This window comes from Cupressus sempervirens, chromosome 4 (assembly GCF_028749045.1).
Source record: "Cupressus sempervirens isolate cs-2001-9-10 chromosome 4, ASM2874904v1, whole genome shotgun sequence".
In the NCBI taxonomy this organism is placed as follows: Eukaryota; Viridiplantae; Streptophyta; class Pinopsida; order Cupressales; family Cupressaceae; genus Cupressus; species Cupressus sempervirens.
The window spans coordinates 871,022,364-871,037,470 of NC_143121.1; positions in this window are offsets into that span (position 1 = coordinate 871,022,364).

Genomic DNA, 15,107 nt, shown 5'->3' on the forward strand with positions numbered 1-15,107 from the left:
TCCTCACGACCTATGCATGTGTCCTCCACCCCAATCAAGACCCCTCTCCAACCTCCATTTTTTTACCACCTCTATGTCCCCCTCCTATAGGTAGCACATTAGGCTATATAAATTGTAGGAATGGGTGCCTCTATCTCTCATATAAGTATGTAGGAACTACCCCTACATTGGCCACATCTAGCTGATAATCTCAAGGAGTCTACACTAGACCTGCTATATCCCATAGTACTATCTGATAATCCAACATCGACAACCATCTATGTGCCTCATTAGAGTGCATCTAAGTGTAGATGATAGTCTCCATAGATATTATTTGTCACTCTACAAATTACTACCATACTTAATTGATCACAAATTGCTCCACTATATCTACACTCTTACCCACTAGTGGCCTACTATATCTCATAAAGTCTAACTCCCATGCATCAGACCATCTGTAGTAATCTTGATAAGGTTTCCATGTGAACAATATTAACTCATAAAAGATACTCCAATAATAGGTCACATCTCCACTATGTGTCTGTGGGACAAATCCTCTATAACCAAAAATGAATGGTTGGCTCTGCTCCTATGGCTATACTTCTAGTTGGATCACTACAATGTGCTCCCAAGCCTAGATCTATGCCACCACTACACTACATGCCCATGAGTAGCCCTTGTGATAAACTACCCATGAGCAGCCCTTGTGATAAACTATCTCATGTAGCTCATGGTACATCTCTACCAATATTTTTGGCCCCCATGCCATCTTGCATGGTTGTGCAATCAGATCAAACACCAATCGACCCCATCCTAATGGGAAGCCCTTCTAGCCCTTGTCTATCACTAAAGCTTGAGCTAACCATGAACATAGAAATTTGGGAAGAGGGTAATCTGCTCCACACTTAACAATCAATCACTCCCAACCCAGATGATAGTATAAAATGTTGACATCATGAAATAACTACTGCATCACAGCTTGCCCCTCTATCAAGGTTTGATCATAGTACACTTGTGACATAACCAAGGTTAACATTAGTATCCTTTGTGTCAATATTTGCAAAACATGACAAGAACAATCAAATAAACAACTTACCATCTTTTCATGGCATGGCACTCAAAGAATGTGATACACATCCTCTAATTTAATCGAGGCCTCTCTAGTTGGTAGATGAAAGGTGTTATGCTCGCTATGCCACCGCTTAGTCAATGCAGTCAACAATCCATGGTTTTCCCATATATGGGGCATTTTTATGACCCATCACAAACCCATAATAGATATGGCAGCATGCTCATCATCATTCAAATACTATACAACATGCAACCCCACCACTTTGGGGGCTCTAATAAGTAGCGCCAAAAATACCTCTTGTCAACGCACAACATGTACACATGAGTAACACATTGCAAATGTGATCATAATCCAAAAAATCCACAAAAAAATGGTAAAAAACATATGTACAATACTTTTTCCTACTGCAAGTGATAAAATATGTTGGAAAGTTATCATGTGATAATTTTTCTAAAGCCATGTGACACAATTCTATCATGTGACATTTTGCACCAGTTCATGCAACATATGGGTATGTCCCCATATGATAGACTATATAACATTCGTGCAATACATTTTGGGCAAAAATCTATCATGCAATATTTACCAAAGTACCCATGTCATACTTTTTAAGTATCGCACCATATTTTGTGAAAAACCCTACAAATGTGCAAAAAACACCAAAAAGAGCTCAAAAAAATGACAAAAAGAGGTCACTTACTAGCACCTTGTACTGCTCTGGAAATAGTTTCTATGAAGAAAAATGTTTCCCAAAGCCATGGTAGCCTCTCAACCACTCACAAGCTCTCAACAAATCACAAAAGACAAAATGATTTTGAAAATGACACTTGGGCCCCTTTTATAGCCCCCAACCTCATTTTTTACCTAATTTTCAAACCCCTCAAAATTGCATGAAAATTGTAACCCTAGCTAATTTTGACATCTTGGATCCATTTTTGGGATCAAAATCAAAATTTGAGTTCATCTTGATGGTCAAAATTGCATTTTAAAATTTCACCTTTTTATCAGCAGTTAGCTGACCTTTTGAGGTCTAATCTCTGAATCATTGCAGGGGCATCTTCATTTCTTCATGTCTTCACCATTTATATGCTTCATATCTACTTCTATTCACCTTTTCATGTCTAAAATAACTTTTCTACTCAATTTGACCTATTTTTTATGCTTTATCCTTTGTGGTCAACTCTAGTCAAACTGGGGCATTCTATCAGTTTATTATAGTCACTCTTTGGTTCTAATAATTTATCTATCATCTTGGATATTTCTATATCTCAATTTACTCATATCTAGCTCATTTTTACATTCCCCTTACTTCATTTCAATTTTGATCCTGAGGGGGTAGAAATACTCTATCATCGCTTGCTACAGTTGTTTATTTCTTAGGAGCATATGATTGATTTTTTTCACTCGCTCTTGATCTATCTACTTTTCTAGGTTTTAGCATCCTTCTTGGATTCTAACAGCATCTTTCTTTTCCTATTGTTTAGTACTATCGCTAGCAGGCTATGCATTCAGGATTTGCTATCTCTTTCAGCATTTTGTTCTTCGAAATCAGATATCCATATCTATTGTTGCCTACTGGACTTCTATTTTCTTTGATGTAATGCATTCCCAGATCGATCACACATTAGTCAAAGAGGGGCAAATGTAATCACCTAAAAATGGTCATCTAGACTATTAGCCCCCTTCTCAGCATTTTGGCTAATTTAATTAATCACTTACCTAAACCAAATTGCTAATAATCAATTAATTTTATTATAACCTATAGTTTGACTATGCCATCCTAAGTTCATTATTTTATTAAAAGAACATTTCCCCTTTTAATTCAATAAAAGACCCCATTCTTCTAACCCACTTAAAGTGCACACATAAAGTCCTTTTTCTATTTCACAATTAAAAGAAAAGGCTTTTGATACTTTTGTCTTATATGACAAGTCAACTTATATTCTATTGGTTGACTTGTGTGTGCACATGGATCACTCCCATTTTTGAATTCAACCATTGATCATCCACCATCTCCATCTTGATCTCTACCATCTGTATGACTTTAAAAGGGAGAGAGCTTTCCCCCTCAAAGGATCCATCATCATTTGAATATTTTTATGCTACAAATTTTCCAATAGGTTTTCTTAGAGCTTTGAGGAGAACTTCCATTTCTTGTATTCATTCTCTCATTCCATCATACTAGCATAAGATAATATGGAATTCTTATCATAGTTGCATGTTAATGTAGTTTCTTTGTAATATCTTAAATCACATAGCATAATAGTGGGATTTGTAACACTTTCATATTGCTTAACATAGTTACAATTTTGCATTCTCATCCTAGCTTAGTCTTTATTTGCATTGCATCCTTGAGGAACTCCTTGTGGACATTTGCATTCTTGCATCTCATCTTTGGAACCTCCCATTGCATGGTTTACTAGCAACAAATGTATCTCTAAGGCTCTATTGAGAGCCTCCATAATTTAAACATACATTCTTGCACTCCATGGATAGGGAGCTCTAAGCCAGCATCCAAGCATTCTAAACTCATGGAATCATTTGGATAGAAGGGTTTAGAGTGTGACTCTTTTAGAGTGTACACCATTGTCCTTCATTATATAACATATTCTTCCAAAAACTTTAAAATATTTCACATTAGGTGCATACCCATACCAAAACTCAAAGGGTGTAACATTTGTACCTTTCTTGACTTGCACTCTGTTCAAAGTATAAACTATTGTACTTACAACTTCTCTCTAGTATTTCTATGACATGTTATTTTCTATCATCAATGTTCTAGCACAATCCATAATTGATCTATTTCTCCTTTCAGCTATTCCATTTTGAGGAGGGGTCCTTGGTGTTAACATCTACCTTTTGATTCATCTATCATTATAGAAATGTTGAATTAATTTAGAGATAAATTCCCCTCCTCTATCAAATCTCAAGCACTTCAGACTTGTACCTATTTCCTTTTCAACTCTAGCCAAATACCACTTAAATTACTAAAAGTATCATATTTTTCTTTAAGAAAAATTACACACATCATTCTAGAATAGTCATCAACAAATAGAATGAAATAATTGTCTCTATGCTAAATTTTTACACCAATATATCCACAAAGGTCAGTATGAACTAATTCTAAAATATCATTAGATGAATAGGTCTTTTTCTTGAAGCTAGACTTTGTCTTTTTTCCCAATGGACATTGTTTACACATAACATTATCAGATTTCTTCAATCATGGCAATCCTCTTACTCTTTTCATCTTACTAATGCTTACCAAATTATCAAAGTTCACATGACATAACCTCTTATGTCATAACCATATATCTTCATTTTGTGCAAATAAACATGTCTCATAAGATAAATCTAGATAGAAAAAGTTACCTCTTGTCTGATCACCACTTCCAACAATATCACTAGAAGAATCAAATATCCTAGCCTTCCTATGATGAAATTCAACTCTATATCCTAATTTGTTTAGCTGTGAAACACTCAACAAGTTATAGCTATGTCCTTTAAACCAATAAAGATTGTCATACTTGATCTTGTCAATTAGTTGTATTGATCATTTACCTTTTAGAAGACATGGTGTGTTATTACCAAACTTAACACAACTACCTTTGTATGGTTCCATGGTTTCAAACTTTTTTTTTTTACCAGTCATGTGATGTGAACAACCACTATCAATTCTCCATCTATCACCCCTACTCAAATAAGAAATTAATGAAATTTTCTCATCATCATCAAAATCTTCTTTCATAGCAATAGAGAAAACTTCTTCATCATTAATTGTAGACTCATTATTAGTTTCTTCTTTAGAAATGTGACAAGATTTTTTACCTTTTTCATTATGGTCCTTATTTCTCCTATTGTCTTGATCATCTCTTCTTCCTTTGTACTTGATTTCCCTTCTCTCATCCTTGTCTTCTTTCTTGGGACACCTTTCAGCAATATAAACAACTTTTTTACATGAAAAACATATCATAAGAAGTTTACCTTTGTATTTTACTCTACCTCTTAAACATCTTATAGCCACCAATGCTTTAATTTCATCAAGTTCATCATCTAAAGAATCATTGTCACTATTCACACACTTTCCTTTTCATTTCTTACTAATTAAAATTTATATTTGAAAGTAGATTTAATAGAGGTATGAGTGAAATTATCAAAATTTGATAATTCAAAAGTAGTAAGCCTACCAATTACACCTTCCAAAGTTAGGTTATTACTAGGAATACATTTCAATTATTGTATTGCAAAAACTCTAATAGCATAGATAGGAAGTAGAGTTCTCCATACCTTTCTAATCATAGTCTCAACATCAATCTTTCCATTTATTCCTCTTATAGCATTTACTAGCTCTTTCATTCTTCCCCGATACTAAACAATATTCTCACCTTCTATCATTCTCATTTTAATAAATTTACCTCTCAAGCTTTATGATTTTTCTCTCAAAATATTTGGGTCTCCTCCATAGATGGTTTGTAGTATATCCCACATTTTCTTAATAGTAGTGCAATACTTTATGTTATCAAACTCAACATAGCTAAGGGCAAGTGCAATCTCCAACATAGTTTGATTGTATTCTTTCTTCTCTTTCATCTACTAAGCTATTAGAGGAGCTGTTGTTATAGTCACATATTGATTTTTTGTATAGTATAATACACAATCTCCAATACTTGCTAGATGAAACTTCATCAAACTCTTCCATGCAGGGAAGTTCTCTTTGTTCAACTTTGACACCTCCTTTTTGTACATCTTGTCTTTAGCTACAAGTATCTTCAAACATTTCTCTACAAGCACCTATTGTCTAATAACAATTGTTAGAATGATTTAGAATAATAGAGATGGGTAGTGAATCAATTATCCAAGGTCCAAATGTACCAATTGAACTTTTAATCACTTTAAATAATTCATATCTAAACATTCAATAATTTTATCTCTATAGAAAATAATTGGTAACATAAACATGCAATCCACAGTCCTAATAGTAACAAACTTGTAGAATTTAAAACATTAACAATAAAACATCTCAAATGACATCCACAAAAGTATGACACTAGGATTTAACATGGAAATCCAATTTGGGAAAAACCACCAGTAACATGTCACCAATTTTCACTCTTCTAAAGTGAGCTATGTTAAGAGCCAACACTATTAAAGGTTACAAAATACATTCTTAAACATGACCTTATTAAAGGATTTAATCACATTGATAGGAGTGGCCTTGTTATAGGACTTGATAATGTTCAATTAGAATGTCACCTTGATTAAAGGATTTACATATGAATGTTAGGTCAACCTTGATTAAAGGATTTCAATACTAATACAATAATTAAAAAGTAACAACAAGTTTGATCTGACAAATACAACTCACTTTGCAAACACACATCATAATTTGGTTCACATGTTGATCCACTAATTGGCTTTCATTGTCATCTCAGTCTTTGATCTTCTTGGTGCTCCTTCAAGCAATCACTCTTTGCCTCTTCAAAATACTTCTTAGCCTTCTACTCAAGTTCACCAATCAATAGCATCAACAACTACTCCAACCTTGATTAGGTCTTTACTATCTCTGCTAACCTCTTTAATTTTAGCCCTTGTGCCTCCTTAAATAGGTAATTTTGATATTTTGATTCTCTAATATCACTATAGATCTTAGGATTAGGTCAAATTCATTGAATCCTTCCATCATTTTGTCTTCTCTTTCCTCTTCTAGAAACTAAATTCTCCTTGAACTCTTGCATAGGAACACTCAAACATGGTTTTCCTCAAATTAAATGCTCTGGCTCATCTATCCTTATCTTCCACATGCTTTACATATTCCAATAAATCAACTATGTAGGCTGGAAATTATGATTTCCTCATAATTTATCAAATTTTGTCCCTTGGCCAACACTATGTTCTAACACTCAATCATTACTGAATCACTCTGTCACTGCTAACTTTTCTATTTGGAACACATATCGATGCTTGGTCAATATTGATGCTTGGTCAACACTATCTTTTCTTAGCTTATACTAGTTCTTGGTCAACACTAATATCACTCAGCATAAACTTTAGGTTCCTTATTCTTTTGTTATTTTTCTTGGTCAAGCATATGTATTTGGTTAGTCTTTGATCACTTCTTCTAGGATTTAGTACAACTATCTTCTCCACGTAGGTTATGATTAGATAATCACATTATCTTGTCAAAATTCAACTAATCAAATGCCCATTGTAGTTCATCATAACTAAACCTTTCCTATAGGTCCTTTTGTTATGTCTTTCTTCTCAAATCTTCTTCATTTATAACCTCGACATGGTACTTAAATCAAATAGAAACTATCTTACCAATAAGGTTTGACATCAATGAAAACATAACAATTGTTTCAATTTTAGTTTTCAACAAAAACATCTTTACATCTAGGGACATATTCAGCTAGCTCATTTGAAGTGTTCATCTATCTTTCCATCTTTGGGAAATTTTCTCCATTGTGATTGGTAGCAAGGTGAAATATGTACATGTTCCTTTTTCTCTATGGTGCTTCAATGGCTAGCCTTTGTTGTATTGAAGGTAGTTGTAATACTTTCCCATTTTGATTCTTCCTTGGGATGTCATGATAGGGCTTATAAATGATCATGCCAATTTAGAGATTTGTATCTTCAATGTGATCACTTTGTTTGAAAGATTTTGCACATAGCTTCTAAATTTCTTGCACTACTACTACTAACTCCACTTTGCATTTATTTCTTCCACTTTATGGAAAAAATTAGATCATCTTCAAGCTCAATCATTATTCTTTGAGTCATCACTAAATCTTCCATGTGAGGCCTCCTAATATTGAAAATGATGTCTAGTGGCATGGGTCCTAAGAAGGTCTTATTATTATTTGGAGTTGGCCAACTAGCTATCAAAATTTGTTTGATGATTTTTTAAATTTTTGCATGAAATCTTGAATAGTGATGGTTGGATCCTTGATGTGTGTAAATTGATCCAATAAGGTATGATCATATTTGGTGCTCTTAAATCTAAATTCAAACTACTACTTCATGTTGGCCCTGTTAGTAATGCATCTGACTAGTAGGTGTTGAAACCAATCTGATGTGTTATCTACCAATGTCTCTACAAACATTCTTAGTGCTACATATTCATGTAGGGGTCTCACCATGTTGCATGCTAGGAAGGAGGCCATGTGTTATCATCAGGAAAGTTCTTTCTTGATGTTCTTAGTAAGTCATTATTCATAGCTAAACATAGCGGCCAATAGAATTTCCCCATAGTACTATCATTAATCTTGGTAGATTGAAAGGGATGGGTTAGAAATTCACCCTCTATGGGGTGATTGTATAGTGTAGGGTTAGATCCTAGCATGATGAACTTGTAATGTTCTAGACTTTAGAGGTGAAGCAGTCTTACTCCAATTTTGATGAGCGGGATTCTTTGTTGAGGAGTTCACATTTTTTATATCCTCAAGAATGGTGTATATCCCATTCTTTCCCTTAGTTCTTCATTGAGTGGGTTAGAAAAGTGGGAAATTAGATTTGTCTCCCTACATCCCTTGGCACTTCTAGTGTATTTGGACTCTAGATTGAGTGAATTTCTTGTTATAGTTTTTTGGAAAAACCTACTTATTGGTGCTTTATTGTTAAGCCTATCTTTCTTGTTAGATGAATCTTTCTCAATTTTCATCTATGTTTTATTCTCTTTTTAAGACCTTTCTTACCCTTTTATAACCTTATAAACTTCTTCTCAACATCCAAGCCAAGTTATTCATTTGTCCAAAACATATCTTCTACTGCATCTTGAAAACACAAATTTGGTTAAAGTGCCAAAATTATGCCTTCATGAAGAAGCGCCATCATCCTCATAGTATGGGTGAATGGTTGACTAATGAATAATTTTCCCCAATAGAGTTTCTAAAAACTATTAGTTAATAGTTTGTTCTCCCTCTTTCTTAATAGATATCTTCACTCCCTCTCACCCAATGGGTGAAGAACAATCTCTTAACAATAGAGGATAATTTCATTTTTTTTCTTCTCCTCCTTTCATTTCCCTATTATTGTTTTAAGGTATAGCTCCCTTTTGGATAGGTGTGCAATGAATTTTTTTGTTCCTAATCTAAAATGGGCATGCTCTTAACAAAGTGTAGAAGGGGCTATTATCGGGTTCTCCATAACCTTCAAAAAGCTAGGTTGGAATCGAGTCTTCTGTTCAACTACTTCCACAACTGTGAGAGAAAAAAAACCTTTCTCTAGTATTTCACCTTATAACTCTACTCCTACATGCATCTATCCTATTAGTGAAATATGATCAAAACCATGATAGTTCTAAGATTACCAAAACATTAAAGAAAAATGATGCATTAAACTTAATCATTTCACAATTTTACCATATCCCAATCACTAAGCACAATATGAAACATGTAATGAAAAATCATGAACAACAAATTAGATGAAATTTTTTTTGTCTCTCTCAATTGTCTCAGCAATAGGCAGAAAACAAACATCAAAATTTGTTGATACCTTATTAATTATTAAATTGTTACATATATAGGTCCTTAATATTTTGGTCATTACAAAGATTACATTAATGATAAGATAGAAAGAGAGAACCCAAAAATAGAACAATAATTAGGCTTAGGGAACTGGAATAGTTCAACTTCCACTATCAGTCAACTTGAAACTTTCTTGGCTCAACTTATGTCTTTTCATTGCCCCAGTGATGGTTACAAGATCCTCTATATTAGGGATTAACACATTATCTAATCAAATCATCTAGATGTCATGAACTATTGCCATTCGTTCTATGGTGTTAACCTAATTTTGTAGTTTTTTGGACACTTTCATTAGCCTTCTATTTATGATAGTTAAAGTGTGGAGATTAGAAGTTTGGAATTTATTAGGGTGCACCAATCCATCAATGAAGTCTTGGTAGGCAGTCCTCATGTGCTTGAAATCAACTACTTTGCCACTTTTTCTCATATCAGACTCCATATGCACCACCTAGAGATAGAAATTTTTTATTTCCCCTCCCTTCTTTACTAATTTATACATCTTTTTCATTTTTTCCCAGCTTTTACCATACTTTCTCTCTTGAAATTGAGACACTTCATCCAATGGGATAGGGACTCATCCTCATTCTTCAAAGTGTCTAAACTAGTTGCATTATCTACCTTCATGTTCATGACTTTGCACATCACATATATAGAATCCTCATACTTCACTATATCTATCTTGAGAGACTCAATGTTGTACATGATCTCTTTTAATTTTATGACCCTTATACAAAGGGCACCCACCTTTTCAATTAAGGGAAAAACCCCTACCTTGATATCTTCTATCCACCCATGCCCAATTTGAAAAATATGCCTTTCTTTGTGGAACTTGGCTAGCAGAGCCTTGGTTTTCCTATAGAGGGATCAAAGGATCTTACATCTGATAACTCTCATGCTTGGCAAGCTAGTGGAGCAAATAGTTTCCTAATACAATTGGATCTATTTTTTTGCGATCTTGAGCCAAACATTTTATATCTTTAACTCCTCCAATTCCTTGTCTACCTCTTGGTTCATAAATCTCCACATTGTAATCTTGATATCACATCTTAATGACCCCATATCGTATTGCTAAACATTGAAATCTGCTAGGCCAAGATCAACCAAGTTTCCATCATTTTGAGCATGGGAAATCTCCATGATTTATTTTCATCTATTCACATATTTTCCCAAAACTTTTAATATGGGGACCTTCATTGCCTTCTTGGTGACATGCGACTATTCTCTAACTTGGGGGATCAAGTCTTTTAAAAAGATCATCTAAGATAATCACCTAAAAAGATGCATATTTGTCCTTGTGCCTTCAAACTTTTCTTATTTCTCCTTCTACTTATCCTTGTCTTTTTGAAGCTCCTCTATTAAGCCTATAACTAGGACTAATCTATCTCTATAGGTAGGAGTGATAGACACATTTTTAACTTGGGGGATCAAGTCTTTTAAAAAGATCATCTAAGATAATCACCTAAAAAGATGCATATTTGTCCTTGTGCCTTCAAACTTTTCTTATTTCTCCTTCTACTTATCCTTGTCTTTTTGAAGCTCCTCTATTAAGCCTATAACTAGGACTAATCTATCTCTATAGGTAGGAGTGATAGACACATTTTTAACTAGAGGTTTTTTTGACATTCCAGTCATGTTTGTTATTAGTGACATACACTTATTCAAATTATAAGTTCATACCAAGCATATTGTATAGTTAATAGTTTTAACTAAGCATTTCATTTGTTACCAAGCTCTATAGTTTCTACCAAGTCCTTTTGATAGATTTCAGTTTGCACTGAGAAGTTACTACAAAGTTGAAGATCAACAATGTAAACTGAGCATCTTAGTGTATGTTGAGTTTACCAATGCAAACTGAGTTGTGCAGTGGTTACTGAGCTCATAGAGAATCTAGTGTGGACCAAGCTATGTAGTAAGAATCAAATGATTTAGTTTATATGTCAAGTTTCACAATATTTACCAAGTCACCAATGCAAACCAAGTTCAAGACTACTTGGAAGTGATCAGTATGGATCAAGCTTGTACATCTATTAAGTGCATGAAAATGCCAAACATTGGTAGTGGATGCTAAGTATTAGAACCTCACCAAATCAGTCTTCAAAACCCAAGTTTCTATACTTTGGCCAACTTTGTAATATTTGTGTAAACTTGTATTGTGGCCAACTTTGTAATTATGTGATTGGATTGATATATAATGAATTGTATAATATATAGAAGAAGTGAAAAAGTAATAATTAAAGAAGAGTAGAAGAGTGAATTACAAAGGCTACAACAGTATAAGGAGAAACAAAGATTCATCTATCACAAAAGGTGATTTGTACACTCAAAGGAATCTTATTTAGCAAACCAAGTTGTAGATCAGAGATCAACTACTGCTTCATCCTAACAGGTGGATCAATCAAATCCTTTAACAAGGTATACCTAACAGTCTTATATAAATCTATTTACTAAGTGCATACTTCATTGTATGTTTGTAAATCCTTTTGCAAGGTGCACCTAGCAGTCCTTATTCCTCCTAATAGGGTAGATCATCAGAAGTGATCATTATAAGCCTTAACAAGCCAACTTTATACTACAATACTAAAGCTTGTAGGTATCATCCCCACCCCAATTTTACTTTCTATTTGGAAGGTTTTTGGGTCACAAAATCTTGTGTGTTAAAGTGTTATGTATGCTTTCATGTTTTCAATTTCTCATGCATGCAGTTAGATCAAGAATTCACGTAAAGCGAGTAATTGCTAGTCAAGTTAAAGTTTTATTGGTTACTTATTCACCCCTCACCTCTCAGTAACTTAGTATATTATTACATTTCCAACAACTATTATCAGAGCATTATGATTCTTAGAGAAAATTTTAATAGCTTGAGCAAAGATCAAAGGAAATGGAGGTATTCAGACTTGACAAGGCTATTGACAATGAGAAGCTAGATTTGAAATTAGCTATTAGGCAACTCAAGAATGAAAAAGAGAAACTCTCTCAATCCCTAAAAAGAGGAAATGATCTTACAATCTAGATGAATGATTCGCTCTATATTGAAGAAAGAATTGAAGACATCCATTCAAGCAATTTAGATGAAGCTGATGAAGAAATCAAACAACTATTGGAAAAAAATAATACTCTTCAAGAGGAAGTAAGAAAGCCAAGAAGAGAGCAAGAAATTTAGTTAGTAAGATTATGTGAAGTCATGGAAGGAAAAAATAGGATAAGAGAAGAGATAGAAGGAAAGAACAATGAAATTCAGCACCTATCCCTTTGGGAAGCAGACTTCATTGATCAGCTATCCAATGCAAATGAAGAAATCATGAACACGGGATTAGAAAATAAAATATTGTAGAATGATCTAAACATTGAAAGACAAACCAATGAAAGAATGATGAAATCCCAAGTAGACATGAATCATTTGAATGAGCAAAGTCACTTCAGACAAAAAGGAAAAGCAAGAATTGGATACACAAAAGAAGGTGAATCATCCAAACAAGGAGCTCAAAAGAATAAACCTACTTGTAGTTATTGTGGTAAGATAGGTCATACTTCAAACAAATGTTGGAGCAATGGGAAAAAAAAATTCAATGGAAAATGCTACAATTGTAATAAACATGGACATAGAGAAAATAAATGCAAAGAGAAACCAAGATTTGAAGGCAAATGTCACAAATGTAAGAAGCATGAGCACAAGTCATCAAAATGAAAAACTAAGATATTAAATCTAGCAAAATAAATTTAAAAGCTATATTTGGTTGTGACTATAACATGTGGTGCAGATGTCATTACTATGGAGAATTTGGACACATTAGAATGAATTGTGTAAAGCATCATATGAGAAAAAGAGACACTACCAAAAGATGCTTCATTTGTATAGAACTTGGTCATCTTGCCAAGAATTGTATGAATATTGGAAGAATTGAAGATGAATAGAAGGAAAAAGCTAATAACATTAGAAGACAAATGAGACAACAATGGGTTCCAAAGTCTATCGAGAATGAAAGTCTGAGCAATGATGATCAAGTCACTCAAGAATTGGGTGACTCCACTATTTCCACTTTATTTCTTAAAGGAGGACTAGAACTAGGCTACTAAAGATGACATATAAACCAATTCCAATTGACAGGATAAAAGATCCATAACAACATTCAAGATGCAAAGGATTATCGAGTAAAATATGGCAGTCACTATCAAGTTACCTTCCTTACTGAGGAAGGTCGAATTACAGACTCTACCGAGCAAGGTTGGGAGTAACTAATTCTTATGTGGTTATCGAGTCACAAAAGACTCTAGTAAGTAGTCAATGCAAGTGAAGTGGATCATAGTCTATCAATTTGATCTAACATTCATACCAAGTATTTATGGCAAATTTTGGTAAAAGGAATGAAATTAAAGTAATTTTTCATCATGAATTTTTGAGCTATTTGCATAAAGCAATCTTCAAGAGCATTCAAGAGATTTGAGTGAATTGTTACCAAAGTTTTTGAATTCTTTCAAACCCTACCAAGTGAAGATGGCAACTACAAGTAGAAAAGTGAAACAAGGTCCAAACATGTTAGGTTGTGGTGTAGAATGAAAGGCACTAGATTTCAAGCTCACTCCTATAGTTGCAAAAACCCTAGATTCGAGTGGAGCATAGTCACAAATCCCTCCCTAGGTACTATTGATTAATGATATTTTCTCTCATTTTAAATGTGTTATGCAAGATATATGAACACTAGAAATGGATGAATGTTTGAAGGAGTTATCCATTGATGGTGCATTGAAACCTGAGCATCAACATCTCAAGGTTAAAAGTTTAACTCATATTCCTCACATGCCACAAAATTTCCAAGTAAAATGGATAAGATACATCTTAGTTGTGTGCATACTAGTTAGTTGTGGTTGGAGCAGCCAATTTTGATCACAAAGAAAATGATCCATAGGATCATCGGCCTCCCCATGTTAGCAAAAGCCAAAATGACTTAAACCCTAGGTCGGGTTGAACTGGAAAAGAAAACCCTAGCCAAGTGGGATGGAAGGGGAATGAAGATTAGTAGTGTGATAGACATGAAACTAAATTTTGGAATTCACATCATAGCACACAAAAACTACAATTTGAGCAAGTTGAGCAATGTGTCTTGCGAAGCTATTGACTTGGCTTACAAGGTAGTCAAGAATAACCTTTCTCTTGACCTTGTTGAGCTACTATTGAATCAATTTAAAAAAAACATGGAGAGAATCAAGACATCAAAGAACAATCCATGTAAGCTTGGCTCACTATTGACATGTTTATTTTTCTATGTTCAAATATTCTCTCCATCAAAAGGAACTATTGTTTGGAGGAAAGATGTGAAGTACTCTATCAGATTAATGAATACATTGTTGATTATTTTATCATGGATAATTATTTTGATACATTCAAGGAGAAAATGAACAACATAATCAAAATCCCTAGGAAACTAGTTAAGGATTATAAAGATGATGTTTGTTTTATGGTAGATAGTGATAAGGTATATATTTAGGTAGTAAGGCCTAGAATTGCATGGGTGAAATCTCTAGGATATGAGGTG